Source organism: Mirounga angustirostris, unplaced genomic scaffold (genome assembly GCF_029215605.1).
Source record: "Mirounga angustirostris isolate CCGP_5_RB_7025 unplaced genomic scaffold, mMirAng1.0.hap1 SCAF_9, whole genome shotgun sequence".
Classification (NCBI taxonomy): Eukaryota; Metazoa; Chordata; class Mammalia; order Carnivora; family Phocidae; genus Mirounga; species Mirounga angustirostris.
In genome coordinates this window covers 94584509-94606009 of record NW_026991717.1, presented here as the reverse complement: position 1 = coordinate 94606009, position 21501 = coordinate 94584509, and positions in this window count along the sequence as shown.

Sequence of the window (21501 nt, the reverse complement as noted above, 5' to 3'; positions counted from 1 at the left end):
AGCCAAAAGTAAAGGTAGTCAGGGACAAACAATGGTAGTAGAAGGAAATAGGGCGACTAAATGACACTCTACTTGTCATCACCTGGAAGCTGAAGTATCATGGAGAAGGAAGGGCAAGAAAATGACAATGGAAATTAACTCAACCTATGTAAATTAATATATAATAATTTTTATTTTTTAAAGATTTTACTTATTTATTTATTTGAGAATGAGAGAGAGTGAAAGAGGAGAACATGAGCAGGATGAGGGACAAAGGGAGAAGCAGACTCCCTGCTGAGCAGGGAGCCCAATGCAGGGCTCAATCCTGGTGGCTTGATCCTGGGACTCTAGGATCATGACCTGAGCTGAAGGCAGACACTTAACCAACTGAGCCACCCAGGCACCACAGTAATTTCATATTCTTAAAACTATGTGAACTCAGAAAGAGGAAGGTTTTATAATTCTCATTTTATTTGTGATGCCCTCAGTCAGAAACATAGGGATATCATAAAATCACTAACTGCAAACTCAACTCAACAATTTATTTATATATACAGTGTGTGAATTCTTAGAAGTTATCCTACTTGGAGAGATTTAGCTTCTTTCTGATCTCCAGTGTTATTTACCCATCCTGAACCAAACACAAACATTTCATAGTAACTGTGCTTTATAGTGTTTTGCTATATATTAAGAAATATGCACATAAAGTTGGTCCTATTACTGGATTGAACTATTTCTGTATTTCATATAAATTGGTTCTCATGGAGGAGATATGGGGAAGCTGCCCGACTAAAATGGACTATAAGTGAGGGCTGCAGTCCAGTAAGAAGGGACGCCAAGAGAACACATAAGAATAGGAAGTCTTCATTTAGCAACAGAATTTGATGTACCTGATAATAATTTTCAAGAAAAAAAATGCTAAAGCATCTGTCACCAGCATCTTCAGCTTCATTCCATAGAATGTTTGTTTAGAGTTTTATCCCCTGGCAGTTTGCTTTGGCAAAATCTTTCAAGATTGTGTGTCAGCCTCAGAGCACAATAGGAAAAGCCAACATGGTGGTTTATGGAATTAACAAGAGCTTCTATCTTCCTTGACAGATTGCTGTATTTAATTATAGCTGTTGGGGATTGAATCAGCTGCTTGAACAACAGGGAAAATCAGAGGGTCATTAGGATGGTCTATTAATTTTCTGTCATGAGTAGCAGCATATCCATGATCTGCACATGCAGTATGGGAGAATACTTTCCAAATCACTGGCCCTTGAAACCTCTATGGTAGTTTTTAAAACCTCTCTGGTAACTCAAGGGATAAGAAAACTGGTGATTTTGGGCACAAACTGATAGTAAAATTCATCAGATTATTTTCTGTTTCAAAATTGATCTGAAGTATTTTTAGAAAAAGAAAATCAATTCAATATGTCACCTTCTTCTGCTAAAACTATTACTTGTTCCTGCATGTAACAAATAAAGGGCATATTTTATTCATTCTTTGGCTCATTTTTTTCCATTGGAAGAACAGACTTCTTTTATAATATTGAAATAAATGTTCTCTACCAAAAAAAAAAAAAATCCCTCTACTCTCTGCCATTCAGGTGAGACCAAAAAAAAAAAAAAAAAAAAAACCTCAAAGCATCTACTGCATGTCAGGAAAATCACTGGAATTGGAGCTGATATGATATTTATTTGGTGGCAATGTAGATTCTTAAGGAATGGCCTAAAAAAAAAACGAAACAACAACCAATTTATGCAATCTTTAAGAGCATCTTCCAGTTCATCCTTAAGTACTGTAGCAATCTATAAGAACATCCCTCAGGGCCATCTCAGCACCTGCAGAATGCTGTAAATATTTCCAAGTCCTACACACCAATATGGGAAAGGAACTGGAACTGGAGTCAACAATTTATGACTAACACACATTGTCCTGCAAGTTCTGAGATCTTGAAACTCCCAGAATACACAATTCTTAGTAGCTTAGTAGCAGCAAAGATCACTTTTATGCAGATTGCTTTCAGGACATACATCTCTCTTCACAGATGCCAAGATTGGATAACTAGCTTTACTAGAATCCGGCATTGAAATAGTAGGTGTATATCAATTTAAGAGGACTTTCTAATCTATGTGTCTGACTATAGAAAAGAAAATAAATCCCTATAATTAATCCTGTGTGTCTCAGGAATAGAAGAGTGTTTAAATACTAACCTAGTACAAGTAAAAGAAGAAATCAAGAACAATGGCACCACTGTGGTGGTCTCATTCTATCTGGTGCATGAAGAAAAGGCAGAGCTAAAAAATGATCTAGGTTCCTAGTATTTAATCTACAACATTCTCTAATAAAATAATATCAAATATAGTTAAGGCTTCTTAAAGTATAATACATATTTTATTGTAACTGAACTGACCATGCATAAAACAGTCTCAAGGAGACCTTCCACACCTTTCTTTTCAAAATGGATTTAACTTGTTTATATCCAAATATAAATGATTAATTCCTCCTTATTGAAAATACCTCTACAGTAAATTTTATTTATATTGCTTTTTATTTCTTTTTATAGACTCACATTGAAAATTATTTATCTTCATAAATGGGTTAACCCTCAATGATCTGAAAGTAATAAAAAGCCAAACATGTCAATTCTAAACACATCTGTTTGAAGAAGTGTAGATGTTGAATACAGATATTTATACGTGTGCCTATTTACTTATGCAACTCCATACTGGGAAGTTACAGGCATACCTCATTTTATTTTGCTTTGCAGATACTGAGGGTTTTTTTTTTTTTTTTTTTACAAATTGAAGGTTTGTAGCAACCCTGCACTGAACAAGTCTACCAGTGTCATTTTTCCAAGCACCATTTGCTCATTTTGTGTCTCTGAGTCACATTTTGGTAATTCTTGCAATATTTCAACTTTTTTTCCATTGTTATTATATTTACTATGGTGATCTGTGATTAGTGATCTTTGATTTACTATTGTAATTGCATCACAAACCACACCTATATAAGACAGCACATTTAGCTAATTATGTGTGTGTTCTCAGTGTTCCATTGACCAGCTGTTCCCCCATTTCTCTCCCTCTCCTCGGACCTCCCTATTCCATGAGACACATTGGCCTAATGTTGAAATTAGGCCAGTTAATAACATTACTATGAACTCTAAGTAAAATAGAGGTCACACACCTCTCACTTTAAATCAAAGGCTAGAGCTGATTAAGCTTAGTGAGGAAGGAATTTTAAAAGCTAAGATAGGCTGAAGACTCTTGTGCCAGTTAGTCAAGATGTAAATGCAAAAGAAAAGTTCTTGAAGAAAGTTAAAAGTGCTACTCCTGTGAACACTGAATGATAAGAAAGCAAAACAGCCTAATTTTTGATATGGGGAAAGTTTTAGTGATCTGGACAGAAGATCAAACCAGCCACAACATTCCTTTAAGCCAAAACCTAATCCAGAATATCGCCTTGAATCTCTTCGATTCTATGATGGCTGAGAGAGCTGAGGAAGCTTCAGAAGAAAAGTTTGAAGCTAGCAGAGGTTTGTTCATGAGTTTTAAGGGGAGAAACTTTCCCCATAACATAAAAGTGAAAGGTGAAGAAGCAAGTGCTGATGTAGAAACTGCAGCAAATTTTCCAGAAAATCTAGCTAAGATAATCAATGAAGGTGGCTACATTCAACAACAGATATTTAACGTAGATGAAATAGCCTTCTATTGGAGGAAGATGTCATCTAAAACTTTCATACCTAGAGAGGAAAAGTCAATGCCTGGTTTCAAAGCCTCAAAGGTCAGGCTGATTTTCTTGTTAGGGGGTAATGAAGCTGATGATTTGAAGTTGAAGCCAATGCTCATTTACCTTTCTGAAAATCTTAAGGCCCTTAAGAATTATGCTAAGTTAGATGTGTTGGATGACAGAAATCAGATATGATTAGAAAAAAGATTTCTTTCAAAATACTAATGCTCATTGACATTGTCACCCAAAAGCTCTGCTGGAAATGTACAATGAGATTAATGTTGTTTTCATGCCTAACATAACATTCATTCTGCAGCCCATGGATCAAGAAGTAATTTCAATTTTCAAGTCTTATTATTTAAGAAATACATTTGTAAGGTATAGCTGCCACAGATAGTGATTCTTCTGATGATCTGGGCAAAGAGAATCAAAAACTTTCTGGAAAGGCTTCATCATTCTACATGCCATTAAGAACATTTGTGATTCTGGGAAAAGGTCAAAATATCAATATTAAAAGAAATTTGGAAGAAGTTCATTCCAACATTCATAGTTGACTTTGAGGGGTTCAAGACTTCAGTGGAGGAAGTAATTGCTGATGTGGTGGTAATAGCAAGAGAAATAGAAGAGGGGCCTGAAGATGTGACTGAATTGCTGTAATTTCATGATAAAAATTGAGCAGATGAGGAGTTGCTTCTTATAGATGAACAAAGAAAAGGGTTTCTTGTGATGGACTCTACTCCTGGTGGAGGTCCTATGAAGATTGTTGAAATTAAAACAAAGGATTTAGAATATGACATAAAACTAGTGATAAAGCAGTGTCAGGGTTTCAAAGGATTGACTCCAAACTTTCGAAAAAAAGTTTTACTGTGGGTAAAAGACTATCAAACGGCATTGCATGCTACAGGAAAATTGTTCACTAAAGGAAGAGTCAATGGATGCAGCAAATTTTGCTGTTGCCTTATTTGAAGAAATTGCCACAGTCATCTCAACCTTCAGCAACCACCACACTGATCAGTTGGCAGCCATCAACATTGAAGCAAAACCTTCCATCAACAAAAAGATTACAACTGGCTGAAAGCTCCAATAATAATTAGCATTTTTTAGCAATATTTTTAGTTAACATATGTACATTGATTTTTAAGATATAAATGCTATTGCACACTTACTACAATATAGTGTAAACATAACTTTTATATTTACTGGGAAACCAAAATTTTTATTTGATTTGCTTTATTAAGATACTCACTTTTTTTGCAGTGGTCTGGAACTGAACCCCTAATATCTCTGAGGTATGCCTGTACCATATTTGTCTAAGACATTAATGAGGAGAGTGCTATCTGAGAGATACTGATGAGGATGATACATCATTCAAATCATAAATCAAATCTCTAATGGCATCTGGAACACGATGAAAAAACAATCAGAAGTACTTAGCTAAAAGATCTCCATGACTCCATGAAGCAAATTGTCATATCAGAGGAAATAAGACCTGATATTATGGGTGATTGGAATTCACCTCTGCAATTAGCCTCTATGCCTTCTCTAAGATTGTGCGAATAAGCATAGTATCATACAAGTGCATTAATCACAGGGTGGAAAGGAAAAAATAAGTTATTAGATGAACATATACATTTAAAGCAGCTCAAATCTTGGATAACTTTATTGGAGTCTGACTACTGATGTTTGTTGAATAGCATTTCTTTTATATTTTTAATTTAATAATTAAATGAAGCACTTGTACGTTGACATATTTGCAAAGCAGATAGAAAGTAAGAAGATAGAAGCAAAGCAGATAGAAGTAAGAAAACAAATGTTCCAATGGTACAGCTAATGTTCCTTTCTTCATATCTCAGAGAGAATAGAACAGTTTTAAATACCATTTCTCCCCATTAGATTTTTAAATAGGTAGAAAAATGGATTTCTTAGGCAATTTTTTTAAAGCCATGACCCTTGAGAATCCCTTCAGCTAATTCACTATGAGCCTTTTTAAATAGCCCATTTGTTTTAGGAGTGTTTTATATAAAATGGCTTAAATCACTCTAACTATGATTTGTATATTTAAATCCTTATCAGAGGATTATCTTTATTGATTGATTTTCTAAAATGGACTTTAATTTTTTTGCAGTTTTGATTTCACAGTAAAATGTAGTTAATAGTACAGAAAATTCCCAAATACCTCCTTTTCTCACATAGGCACAGCTTCCCCCATTGTCAACATCCCACATCAGAGTGGTACATTTGTTACAGTTGATGAACCTACAGTGACACATTGTTATCACTCAAAGTCCATAATTTACATCAGGGTTCACTCTTAGCATGGTACATTCTATGGGTTCAAACAAATGTATAATAATATGTATGTATCCACCATTATAGTGGCATACCCATTAGTATGGGTATGCCCTAAACTTTCTGTGTTCTGCCTATTCATCCTTCCCTTCTCCCAAACCCTGGCAACTACTGATCTTTTTAATGGCATCAGAGTTTTGCTTTTTCCAGGATGTCATGTAATTAGAATTCTACAGTATGAAGACTTTAAGGATTGGCTTAATTCACTTAGTAATGAGCACTTAAGTTTCCTCCATGTCTTTTCATGTCTTGCTAGTTCATTTCTTTTTAGCACTAATGATGTCCAATTGATGTACCACAGCTTATTTATCCATTTCACCTACTGAAGGACATTTTAGTAGCTTCCAAGATTTGACAGTTATTATTTTTTAAGATTTTATTTATTTATTTGAGAGAGAGTGAGAGTGAGCATGAGCAGAGAGGGGAGAGCAGAGGGAGAGAGAGAAGCAGACCCTGCTGAACAGGGAGCCTGATGTGGGGCTCGATCCCAGGATCCTGAGAATATGACCTGAGCTGAAGGCAGACTCTTAACCAACTAAGCCACATAGGTACCCCAAGATTTGACAATTATTAATAACACTGCTATAAACATACATGTGCAGCTTCTTGTGTGGACCAAATTTTCAAATCTTTTGTGTAAATACCAAGGACAGCAATTGCTACATCATATGGTAAGTATGCTCAGTTTTGTAAGAAACCATCACACTACCTCCCAAAGTGGCCGTACTATTTTGCATTCCTACCAGCAATGAATGAGACTTCCCATTGCTCCTGGCCAGCATTTAGTGTTGCTGGCAATCTGGATTTTATCCATTCTAATAAGTGTGTAGTAGTATTTCATTGTTGTTTTAGTTTACAATTCCCTAATGCATGATGTTGGACATCTTTTCATTTGCTTATATGCCATCTGTATATCTTGGGTGAGGTGCCTCTTCAGTCATATGCCCATTTTTTTTAAGATTTTATTTATTTATTTGACAGAGACAGAGACAGCGAGAGAGGGAACACAAGCAGGGGCAGTGGGAGAGGGAGAAGCAGGCTTCCTGCTGAGAAGGGAGCCCGATGCGGGGCTCAATCCCAGGACCCTGAGATCATGACCTGAGCTGAAGGCAGACACTTAACGACTGAGCCACACAGGCACCCCTCATTTGCACATTTTTTAATCAGGTTATTTGTTTTCTTATTGTGGAGGGTTTTTTGTTTTTTGTTTTTTTGTTTTAAGTAGACTCTACACCCAGTATAAGGCTCCAACTCACAACCCCTAGGTGAAGAGCTCTACTGAATGAGCCAACCAGGCACCCCTTATTGTTGAGTTTTAAGAGTTCTTTGTGTATTTTGGTAAATAGTCCTTTATCAATTATGTCTTTTGTAAATATCTATCTAGCAATTTACTTTGTTTCATGAAGTATATTTTGTCATATCTGTTTCATTTGTGACCATGATGATTTTTTTAATTTTTATTTATTTATTTTTAAAGATTTTACTTATTTATTTGACAGAGAGAGACACAGCAAGAGAGGGAACACAAGCAGGGGGAGTGGGAGAGGGAGAAGCAGGCTTCCCGCGAAGCAGGGAGTCTGATGCGGGGCTCGATCCCAGGACCCTGGGATCATGACCTGAGCTGAAGGCAGACGCTTAACGACTGAGCCACCCAGGCGCCCCCATGATGATTTTTTTTAATCTCCACTTTCAAAGAGATCTTTTTTACATGAAAAAAATCACATAAAAATATACCTTCGAGAATGTATTATATATTAACTTGGTATTTGCTATCATTTCTGTGACATTCTTATATGAAATGTGTTTTTACCATAACAAATACTTTAAACTAGTATTCTAATACATGATTTAGCAAACAGTATTGTAGGCATCATTTGACTTTCAAGGCAGAATTTACATACACATCTATTGAAGGTCATTGCGGCAAGTTTAGTTAAGGTTTTGAGGATAAAACAAAAATTTCACTACCTCACTACTTCTTAAAAGCTGTATTTAAATATGGCAGTTTAAGGGCGCCTGGGTGACTCAGTCATTAAGCGTCTGCCTTCGGCTCAAGTCATGATCCCAGGGTCCTGGGGTCAAGCCCCCGCATCAAGCTCCCTGCTCAGCATGGTACTTCTCCCTCTCCCACTCCCCCTGCTTGTGTTCCCTCTCTTGCTGTGTGTCTCTCTGTCAAATAAATAAAATCTTTAAAATAAATAAATAAAATAAATATGGCAGTATAAGGCATAAAAGTGACAAAGTGAGGAATTAAATATGATCAAAAGTGTAAGCATAATGTGCCATGAAAATTATACCCAACGTTAAAATTCAATGACATCATGTTCTTCCGGATTTTTCATTACTCAACTTTGAGTATTTTTGTGAATTCTTCCTATTGTTCTCAACTTGAAATTAAAGTGCTCTACAGTTTAGTCCTTGGTGCCAATCTATCCTCAAGCTCCATTCACTTTCTCGATGAACTAATTCATTATCATTTTGTAAAATTCCATCTATAGGCCAATGACTATACCCATTTTTTTTTCCAGCTCATACTTTACTGCCAATACTTCACTCCATACTTCATTTGACAATATCTTCCTTTTTCCAGCTTATAGTCTCCCGCCCCAAATTTCTTATTCATTCTTTTCCTCTCACACCTCATATCCAATCCATTAGGAAATTCTGCTGGCTCTGTCTTTAAAATTCTCTATGTAGAATATATCAATTCCTTATCCTAGTACTACCTATCCTTCTCCAAGCCATTATCCTTACTTGTCTGGATTACTGAAATAATCTTACAGCTCCTCCTATGTTTGCCTTTCCCTTCATGCTTTCTATGAAACACAGCAGGTGAATTGATCATTTTTAAGTGGAATTCAATTTATCTCATTCTTCTGCTCAAAATACTATATTACTTTCACTCAGCATAAAAGTCAAATTTCTTGGGCTGCAAGGTTGGTTCAACATCTGCAAATCAATCAATGTGATACAATACATTAACAAAAGAAAGAACAAGAACCATATGATCCTCTCAATAGACGCAGAAAAAGCATTTGACAAAGTAAAGCATTCTTTCTTGATCAAAACTCTTCAGAGTATAAGGATAGAGGGTACCTACCTCAATATCATAAAGCCATCTATGAAAAACCCACAGCAAATATCATTCTCAATGGGGAAAAACTGAGAGCTTTCCCCCTAAGGTCAGGAACGCGGCAGGGATGTCCACTATTACCACTGCTATTCAACATAGTGTTAGAAGTCCTAGCCACAGCAATCAGACAACAAAAAGAAATAAAAGGCATCCAAATCAGCAAAGAAGAAGTCAAACTCTCACTCTTTGCAGATGATATGATACTTTATGTGGAAAACCCAAAAGACTCCACCCCAAAACTGCTAGGACTCATACAGGAATTCAGTAAAGTGGCAGGATATAAAATCAATGCACAGAAATCAGTGGCATTCCTATACACCAACAACAAGACAGAAGAAAGAGAAATTAAGGAGTCAACCCCACTTACAATTGCACCCAAAACCATAAGATACCTAGGAATAAATCTAACCAAAGAGGCAAAGGATCTGTACTCAGAAAACTATAAAATACTCATGCAAGAAATTGAGGAAGACACAAAGAAATGGAAAAACGTTCCATGCTCATGGATTGGAAGAATAAATATTGTGAAGGTGTCAATGCTACCTAGAGCAATCTACACATTCAATGCAATCCCCATCAAAATACCATCCACTTTTTTCAAAGAAATGGAACAAATCATTCTAAAATTTGTATGGAACCAGAAAAGACCCCGCATAGCCAGAGGAATGTTGAAAAAGAAAAGCAAAGCTGGCGGCATCACAATTCTGGACTTCCAGCTCTATTACAAAGCTGTCATCATCAAGACAGTATGGTACTGGCACAAAAGCAGACACATAGATCAATGAAACAGAATAGAGAGCCCAGAAATGGACCCTCAACTCTATGGGCAACTCATCTTTGACAAAGCAGGAAAGAATGTCCAATGGAAAAAAGACAGTCTCTTCAACAAATGGTGTTGGGGAAATTGGACAGCCACATGCAGAAGAATGAAACTGGACCATTTCCTTACACCACACACAAAAACAGACTCAAAATGGTTGAAAAACCTCAGTGTGAGATGGGAGTCCATCAAAATCCTAAAGGAGAACACAGGCAGCAACCTCTTCGACCTCAGCCGAAGCAACTTCTTCCTAGAAACATCACCAAAGGCAAGGGAAGCAAGGGCAGAAATGAACTATTGGCACTTCATCAAGATAAAAAGCTTTTGCACAGCAAAAGAAACAGTCAACAAAACCAAAAGACAACCGACAGAATGGGAAAAGATAATTGCAAATGACATATCAGATAAAGGGCTAGTATCCAAAATCTATAAAGAACTTATCAAACTCAACACCCAAAGAACAAAGGATCCAATCAAGAAACGGGCAGAAGACATGAACAGACATTTTTCCAAAGAAGACATCCAAATGGCCAACAGACACATGAAAAAGTGCTCAACATTGCTCGGCATCAGGGAAATCCAAATCAAAACCTCAATGAGATACCACCTCACAGCAGTCAGAATGGCTAAAATCAATAAGTCAGGAAAGCACAGATGTTGGCGGGGATGCGGAGAAAGGGGAACCCTCCTACACTGTTGGTGGGAATGCAAGCTGGTGCAACCACTCTGGAAAACGGTATGCAGGTTACTCAAAAAGTTGAAAATAGAGCTACCATACGACCCAGCAATTGCACTACTGGGTATTTACCCCAAAGATACAAATGTAGGGATCCAAAGGGGTACGTGTACCCTGATGTTTATAGCAGCAATGTCCACAATAGCCAAACTGTGGAAAGAGCCAAGATGTCCATCAACAGATGAATGGATAAAGAAGAGGTGGTATATATATACAATGGAATATTATGCAGCCATCAAAAGGAATGAAATCTTGCCATTTGCAACGACATGGATGGAACTGGAGGGTGTTATGCTGAGCGAAGTAAGTCAAACAGAGAAAGACATGTATCATATGACCTCACTGATATGAGGAATTCTTAATCTTAGGAAACAAACTGAGGGTTGCTGGAGTGGGGGGTGGGGTGGGAGGGAAGGGGTGGCTGAGTGATAGACACTGGGGAGGGTATGTGCTATGGTGAGTGCTATAAATTGTGCAAGAGTGTTGAATCACAGATCTGTACCTCTGAAACAAATAATGCTATATATGTTAAGAAAAAAAAAAAGAAGAAGAAGATAGCAGGAGAGGAAGAATGAAGGGGGGAAATTGGAGGGGGAGACAAACCATGAGAGATGATGGACTCTGAAAAACAAACTGAGGGTTCTAGAGGGGAGGAGGGTGGGAGGATGGGTTAGCCTGGTGATGGGTATTAAAGAGGGCACGTTCTGCATGGAGCTCTACACTGGGTGTTATGCAGAAACAATGAATCATGGAACACTACATCAAAAACTAATGATGTAATGTATGGTGATTAACATAACAATAAAAACAATTTTAAAAAAGTCAAATTTCTAATAATGGCCTGTGATGGCCCCAATTACTCTCTAAACTCATATTTTACTACTTTCCTTCTTGATCACTCCACTTCATATAAAATGGCATTGTTGTTGTCCCTCCCTTTAACACATCAGAAATAGTCCAGCCTTAGAGGAGTCTACACTGATTGTTTCCTTTGACTGGATTTTTCTTCACTCATTCACTTTGGTGTCTACTTTTCTAACTTTCTTTAATTCTTAGTTCAAATGCCATATTTCTGATAAAGCTCCTCCTGATCACCCTTTTGAAAATTGCAGTCTACTCCCTCTCCAGTGTTCTCAAATGCTCTCTACCCGACTCTACCTTTTCCTTTTCCTACAGCATTTATTGATGTAATATGTTTACCTAAGTAATTTCTATTTTGTATTATTCTTGTATTTTTATTTTCTGCCTTTTTCCATCGAAAGGTAAACTCTACATAGACAGTGATATTTTTGGTTTTTGTCCACTATTCTATCGTAGAGACCTAATTGAGTACCTGGATGTTAGCTGTTTAATGTATTTGCTAAATGTATTTCAATGTATTTGCTGAATAAATGAAATATAGAAAATTTTAAAAGTAATTATATCCTCAGTTCTGGATCAGAATTGCAGATACAAATATACATTTCTTTAAATTATATTTTGTTAATACATCTCCATGCAAACATACTGGAATTATTCTGAGTGTGTAATGAACTAGTTACCTGTAATAAACCACTCAGTAACGACTCAACTGAGTCAAAACTGGGTCCTGTGTATAGCAGAGTCTGTTCTGACTGAATAAAGTAGCAAATACGCATAACATGAAAAATAGTCAAACGGAACCAAGTTAACTGATAGGTAAGGCATTAATCTCTATAGCTATAAAAGTATTACAAATAAACTATGGTACAGGCAGGGCAATATAATTTCATTTCAGAAATACAAACACACTTTTCCATTCAAATACATATATTAATACATTTTTAAACAACCTTCCAAGAAGGATTATTGAGACAAAGACAGAACGGATCATATAAAGAGGGTGCTATTTTATAAAAGAGAATAGTAAAGGGTGAGTCCTCATAAATCAGATCATCGCTCTAAGATATACCTTATGATTCTGTCTCCAGAGTGAAGCTAAAAGTGTCTTATTATAAAATTGTCCATGAGAGATTAAAGAACTTTTTTAAATTTGATATATGAAAACCCATTAAAGTAATTTTTCCTTGTTAACAGAACCTTAATATTATTTTTGTATCATCTAGCCATATTCCCCAGGGAATGAATTTTGATTAGCCCAAGCTAATCTGATAAATCCATTCCCTTCACAAGGCTAGTAATGCTTATAAAAAACAATGTTGGCCAATTATAGATGACAGTAATTCTGTTAGAATCTTCTAATAAATTTCTCTCACTCTAGAATTAGCTCTGGAATTTTTTGCTGTAATAATTCATTTTAATTTAAATAAAAATTGAATTAATACATACATACAAAATGTTCACAATTCATGAGTATAGTAGATTGAATTTTCATAAAGAGAACAAACCCAGGTATTACAATCCATATCAAAAATTAGAACATTACTAGTATTCTAGAAGTCATTTCTCTGCCTCATTCCAATTATTACCACATAGAAACTAAACTTTTAACACTATACATTAGTCTTGATTATGCTTAAACTTTATATAAGTGGGTTTATACAATAAATTTCTTTTGTATTTGTCTTCTTTTGATTAACATTGTGAGATTTATGCATGTTGTTGAACAAAACAATAGTTTGGGGTTTTGGTTTGTATTGTTGGCTTTTTTTTTTTTTTCATTCCAATAGTTGTATTTTATTCTGTTAACATACCACAATTAATATATCCAGTCCATTGTCGATGGGACTTCAGCTATTATGAATAAAGTAGCAAACAATACTATTCAACATGTTCTACAAAACATACATGAATAAGTTTTCTATTTTCACATATCCTTATCATTCTCCATGTCTTACCAAAACTGGTATCTTTAATTTATTCCAATTTTGGCCATTTTGGTAGTTGTACAGAGAGTTTAATTTGATTTTTTTTCCAAAAATGTTAATGTTGAACACCATTTATTTATTTTTTCTTTTTCTTTTTCTTTTTTGGCCATTTGGATATCCCCTCTTGTGTAGTGCCTAGTAGTTCTTTATATATTCCAGTTAAATTTAATTTATTGCAGATAAATACCAATTTCATAGGCAATATATGCAAATATATGCATGTTGCAAATACTCTTCTGACACTGTAGTTTAGTTTCATTTAGATTCAGAATTTTAAAAGTCCTGAAGTTGGCTTGTAATGCCTTTTCTATCTTCTTTAGTTATTGTACTGTCTTTCACATTTGGATCTACAAGCTATGTGGAATTGATTTTTGCATATGGTGTGAGGTAATGACACAAGTAAATATGCAAGTTATTCAGCAAAATTACTGAGAAATTATGTATTTCCTACTGTACTACAGTGTTCTCTTTGTTATAAGTGATATATCAAGTGAGTGTGTTGTTTCTGGATTATTCTATACAATTTGTCTGTTATCTATCCTTCACTCATGACATAATTATTTTAGCTTTTTAATGTATTTTATTCTACAGTTTTATTTTTTGTATTCAAGATTATCTTGGATATTCTAGGCCAGTTTGAATTTCTATATAAATTTTGAATTTTTAAAAATTTTACCACCAAAAAAATAACCCTGTATGTTTTAAACTAGAAATGCATAAATTTTATAGATTAATATAATTAGGTGGATAATTACATTTTAATATTGATTGTGCCAACATAAATACGACATATCACTCCAGTACTCTCCAGGGGAAAGTTTACAATAATTCATTAAGTGTGATGTTTGCTATAGATGTTTGTAGATATTTGTAATGGGGTTAAAATGTTTCTGTTCCTAGTTTGCTGAATTCTTATCATAAATGGGTATTCTGCATTTATTGTGGCTACCATTCAATTTTTCTTATATTCTGTTAACATAATGAACACAAACCTTGTATTTCCAAAATAATTGTATTTTATTATCAGTGGCTTTTTTTTGCTAATATTTTGCTTGGATTTTTGCATTAAAATTTATCAGAGAGACTGGCATACATTTTGTTTTCACGTAAAAATCTTTTTCAAGTATCAGTACCAAGTTTATTCAATCCACATAAAATCAATCACAAGGACTTTTTTTTTCTTTTTCACTTTCTGGAAAAAAAAACTGTTTGAAATTGATATTAGGTTTTCTTTACGTTTTTGGGATCAAGCTGTGAAGATGTGAGGACTTGGAATTAAATTTATGGGAAAGTTTTTAAGCATGAATTCAATTTATGTAAGAGAAGATTTTTTTTCAGTGAATTTATCAACTTTACTTAAATTTTAAAATTTATTGGCATGTTGTCCATGGCATTATTTTTAGAATCTATGATTTTTTTTGTCTAATCATGTTATTGGAAATTGACGCCTTTGTTATCTGCATCTTCTGACAAGCAGACACCAAGACAGGATTAATAAATTCTACATTGAAATATAATGATTTGTTAATCATATCAATAATATTTAGTATATAGACCTCTAACAGTAAAGTGCTAACTATCTCATTTTAATTTATTTTGCTATCTAAGGCTAATATTCTTAGAAACATCTCATTTCCTCCAGTGACCAACAAAACACACATTTTCCCAGCCACTCACTGTTACTGGCAGATGCCAACTCCTGCAGAAAAAAAAATGATACCTTGCTCCATAACAAACAGCAGGACTTTTTTCTCAGAATGCAGTTTATCATAAATCAAACCCTCCAAGACATCATCAAGAAGAAATCTACCACAATTCTAACGCATCTATCGTGAGTCGATGACTAATGTAGTAACACCCCTTCCTATTTTTTATATCCTAGTCTACTGTAATCCTTAGAGAGATTTGGTCTTTCTTGCTTTGTATCCAATTTTTGTATCTTCCCCATCCTAGCTAAATTTTCTCTTGTGTCTTGCAGATTTTCTGCTGCAAAAAACTTTAAAAACTTCCCTTTCTGCTCTACCGCTGAATTTTATTTCTATCTCTGAGACTCAAATGTCAACTGGTTTTCACTAACATCATTTACTTTGTGCTCTTTCAAGTGTAAGCAGTGCATTTTCACATCTCATATACATCAAGGTCTTGACTTTAATGCCATTCTAATTATATTAATGTCCCTCCATAGAGACTTGTGGTTATACAATTACATTCTCCTTATTTCTGTCATTTAGTTTTTGTCACTTTTCCTCATTATTTAAAGATTTCCATCCTGAACTCACATTCACTTCCTTCCCACCACATCTTTTTTTTTTTTTTCCTATCATCTTAGGTCCGTTCAAATTTCACACTGATAATCTATTCAATTCAAATCTCTCATCCCTTTGACCACTTTGTCCTCAGTGAAGTTACCCTTTTTTACTCTATCTGTATTCAAAACGTGTCGCCCACAAAATGGCTAATCAAAACATCGCACTCTCTGGAAAGTATCTCTTATTCTTTAAACTTTAAAGGCATTGCTTAAACTGTTCAAGGCCTTTTTCTCACTCAAAAAGAAAAGAAAAAAAAGAATCTTAAGTCCTGAAGAAATCTTGTTCTCTGAAAAATTACCTTTACTACAGTCCCTTCTCTACCATAGAAGTCTTTTCTCTGGGCCTCAGTTCTCATAACAGGAAATCCTGGTTTGGCTTCAGGCTTATTTGTTTCAAGGATTCAGTGATGTGTTATCAAAGACTGTGGTTCTTTCCAACTCTTCCTCTGCCATCCGTGGTGTGGCTTCCCCCTCAGGCTGGGTGCAAGATAACTGCAGCTACTTCAGGTATTACATCCTGACACAACCGGGGGAAAAGAAAGACCATCTTTACCTGCACTCTCTCTAAGGAATCCATCAACACTTTTTTATTTGGAGTATTTCAGTAACCTACTAACTAGTGCCTACCTATATGATGCTGTCTTCTCCATAGAACAACTAGATTAAATTGCTCACATGCAGATATTTCCATCTCACTCACTTGTTTGCAGTCCTTAAATGCCTTCTCATCACACCTTCCAAATTCTTAAAAGGTCTAAACATATTTTTAAATCATGCCTCCTACCAAATACCCCAGTCTCATCATGAAACAATCTTCCTCTTGCTTACTATCCTCATGAGACTTTTCTGTTTAAGTTATCTGCAGACAAATTCCTTTATTTCATTGCCTTCTTACATGCTAGCCTTTATTGCTGAAATATTATTTTCTCCTACTCCATGATATTTTATTTTTAATAACTGCCAACCTTTTCGGTTTTCAGGAAATGACAAGTATCTATATTTCATGCTTTCACTATACATTCTGTCTTTCCTTTGAGACACTTGTCACTACTATAAGTGAATAATTATTTGTATAATTCCTATCGTTACAATATCTCTCCTCATAAATTCTAAGCTTCTTGAGGGTAAATGCCATCAGTCTTTCTTGTTCTGCTGTGTTCTCAGAAAATAGCAGTATATGGTACATAGTAAAACACACATACACATACATACATGTATGTTGAAATAGAGATAAAAATAGTCAAGGATAATTTCTATTTTCTATAAAAATAAAAATATAATTTTTATTTCTCCCATATTCATTTTGTTTATGACATTTCTCACACTCTTTCCACTTTTGCAGCAGATAATTTGGCTCCTATTTTATATAGAAATGAATGGGCAATTGAGAACACTAACGTGGTTTCCTGTTTCCAAAGGCAAGATTATTTGTTTTTACATCTCTTCTTTATTATTTCCCCTTTGGCATTAGAAATCATATTTTTTATAATACCAAGTAAAGATAATGTGTAATTGTCTCCGGCTGCGTTTTATATTTATGTGTAAAAGTAGAAGTGATAAAAGTTGAATCAATCAGGGATAAAGTTTTCCTTGGCAAGATAATGGAAGGAGAATAGGTTATTATCAAAATAGCCATTAAATTGATGGTACACTGGGCCTTTTGTAGATATGGAAGAAAAATATTCCATTCATAGAGTATAGGGATAGTATACAGGTATAATTGGAATGAGGATGAGACTGATAGATAAAATTAAATGGAAAGAAGAATAGTTTTAGAAACAGATTTTAGGGATGAAACAATTTTGGATGATAACAGGATCTATTATTCTACCAGTCATGTAGGCTAGAGGGAAGTAAAATTAAATGGTCAAATAGCTAAAATACATATATATATCTATAATTCATTTATGATATACATAAAATGATATTAAATGTAATATATAAAATATATATCGACTATAAATAATAGAATGTGTATGTGTACACAAAATGGGACAGAGTTAGAACATGAAAAAGTGCCAATCCTTAAAATAAAATTTTGGATTGACCAATTTGACTATTTGGGGGCATTAGAACTTCGTATTTTAGTTAGGACAATGTTTTCTTCTATAATTGCCAAAGTTTTCATTGTATATGGAAAGAAAAACTAGAAATTTCTTTTACCATTATAAAACAAAAAAGCATCATTTTGGGGTTAGGGAATTTACAATTGAGAATCCTACTTTTATGTTGCAATGCTCTTCCTCTATAGTGACATATTTCTCTAGGACTCAAGAGGGGGCACCTGGGTGGCTCAGTCCTTAAGCATCTGCCTTTGGCTCAAGTCATGATCCCAGAGTCCTGGGATTGAGCCCTGCATCAGACTCTCTGCTCCACGGGAAGCCTGCTTCTCCTTCTCCCATTAACCCTGCTTGTGTTCCCTCTCTTGCTATCTCTCTGTCAAATAAACAAAATCTTAAAAAAAAAAAGTGTGAGTTGGTAAGTCTGCATGGAATAGTATTACCCTATAATTAATTGTCATTGTATCCATCCTATTGTGTTATGATGTGAGCTATCACCATAACAAAAGAGGAAACTGGAAGAATATTTTGTGTATAAAGACATCAATATGAAAAAGTATGAGTTACATTTTGTGAGTAAATTCATGCTATGTGGTTGGAAATATTTGCCTCATAACAAAGAGATTCCATTTAATTATCATGTAGTCACATTCATCAAACATCTGAAATTCTCCTTTGTGGAAGCACTTCTCAACTACAGTGCCAAAATACCTGATGATTTGCAAATAGCAACAGGGTAAACGAGGACACATCTTCCACCACTAGGTTCTAAGGTGACTAGAATGTAGGAAAATGCATCCTCCTCTGCAGAGGGCTGCAGTGAAAAAGAGACCCAGCATACAGCCAGGGTTCAATTGACCCAACAGTGAAGGAAACTTTCGGAAAAGAAATTGAGGGCAAATGGTGCCTTTAATGATGAGAGACCATGCACTTCAGAGATTAGAGTGAAAAGATTTAGGCTAATGGAAAATGAAGTTTAATAGAACCAGATTAGATAATATATAAAACAATATGGTAATAAGTGTCCTTCTGATATGAATGATCTGGGAAACTTGGGCTTCAAATTATAGCAAAAGTGAACAGAAATGTAAGGAACCAGACTTTTAAATCTCTAAGGTAAAAGTTGTTATTCAGTGAAAATGGGAGAAGTTCCCAGCTTTCATAGAAATTCAGGATCCAGATCACCTCTTGAGAAGGACCACTGTCCTTAAAATCCTATTCTTTAAATACTCAGGCATAACCAGTGATCTCTAATTAAATACATTCCTCACTTTTAAACAGATACCTGGAATGATTTTGATAAAAGCCCCAGATTTTAAGTCAAATCATGGATCTCTCTCTCTCTCTCCTTCTCTCTTTCACACATACACACATGCACAAGCACACACACACACACAGGTGGGCATGCATACACTCTTACAACTTTACTTTTGCTCATGCATACTCAGATATGCTTCCTTCAGTGGAATAGAAAGGGTCATATATATATATATATGTATATTAATATCACTAATACTCTATTGTACTTACGGAAAGGGGTTTAATTGTTGTGAGAGAGTCTATAAGATCTAGAGAACTAGACTACCTAGGTTCAAATTTTGTCTCCACTACTTAATAGCTACATAATCAGTGACTGTACACAACCTTTCAATGACTGAGTTTCCTCTTTTATAAAACAGTGATAGTATTTTCAACATGTAGTATTGTTGCTAGGACTAAATGAGATAAAATATATCAAAGAGATAAATGAGATAAAAGCATCTTGAGCAGCGTCTTGCATATGTTGGTGTTCAATAAATATTAGCTCTTGTTTTTGTTGTTCTTATACTGGAAAAGGTTTAAATCTGTTCTCATTGATATTCTCAGCTATGTGGAGGGAAGCTATATAAAAATTAGACTAAATATTCTGGAAAGTTATTTAGCCTATTTTCGGCTTGCTTTCTTTAGCCATATAAAGAATTGAGATAGATGATTTCTCTCAGTTCTCAGATTCCATTATTCCATCACTAAGTTTTTATCCACTGGTAAATTACTAATTTATTATTCAGGATTTTAATATAATCATTTAAAAAACTAAAACAAAATATACACACATATCCACATACATGTATTTTCCAGAATCATGTAGATAACTATTTCAATTATCACTTTTCTTTATTATCACACTAATAAATGCCATACTATTATAGTAGATTGTGAAATGAAAGGAAATACAGAGTTTATTAATGCATTTGTCAGACAGAACACCTTACTTTTATAACTTACATGTTAAGCAAGTCCTGAGGCATGCCTTATGCTGGCCCAAATCTTACATAATCAATTGAGGTGAAGTAGATTAATATTTTCCTAGTATTATTTTGGATTCCTTCTCTCCAGGCTATGTACTAGCAACCATTAATAAATTAGTTTTCATTTACTCTTTGTATACAATAATTAAGCATTCATTTTCAATTGTCGGTAAGTTGAGTGCTATTGCCCTTAAGCTATGCCTCTGGTTGATTTTTTAATGTTTTTTTTTTTAAACATAATCGTGACAATATTTTTACTTTCCTGTGAAGTATCTTAGGTATTCATTTATTAAAAATTAGTAATTAAATATATATATATTCATGCACATATATACACATGTAATTTTACATATAATTTTCATACACATATATACCTATAATTTTATGTGTTCATCACTGCTAAATCTTATCTAATAGTTGTCAAGGGATTTTTGATACACACCTTTTAATAATAAATTACCACTCCATACCATGATGAAACAAATTAATTATGCATAAATTTATACTATCTCTTATATGGTAAACCAGTTTTTCAGTTTCCCTACAGCAGTGCTTCCCAAACTTTTAAACATTACGGCACACAGAGAAAATGACTAAGAGTATCTAACTCTGGCTTGAACCATAAGAGTTGTCTACATGTGGTTGGCATTAAAATTCATTTCATTTTGGATATATTAAATAATTTTTTAAATAAAATACAAACATATTAGAATGGCCATCAATGCAAACATAAACCTTATACATCTAGTTTTATGCTTGAAGTGGTTATGTTCAATGCCTACCCAGATTCTTAAGTGATGCTTACTAGTAACTACCTTCAAAAAACTCTGCATAAGTAGATGGTAAAAAATTATCATCCAATTTTTGCCACCATCTGAAAATATAATGAAAAATGGTACATAAAAATACATCATTTATTTTTATTATTCAGTTAGAAATATTAAATACTGGTAATATGATTAGACTTTGAATTCAATAAAAGTATTTTTTTTAAGATTTTATTTATTTGAGAGAGAGAGAATGAGAGAGAGCACATGAGAGAGGGGTGGGTCAGAGGGAGAAGCAGACTCCCCGCTGAGCAGGGAGTCCGATGCGGGACTCGATCCCAGGACTCCAGGATCACGACCTGAGCCGAAGGCAGTTGCCTAACCAACTGAGCCACCCAGGTGCCCTCAATAAAAGTATTTTATATCAAGTTTTTAAAAGTAATAATGGTGACCTAACTTAAGGAATCAGCATATATTTGTAGAGTAGTACCTCTAAG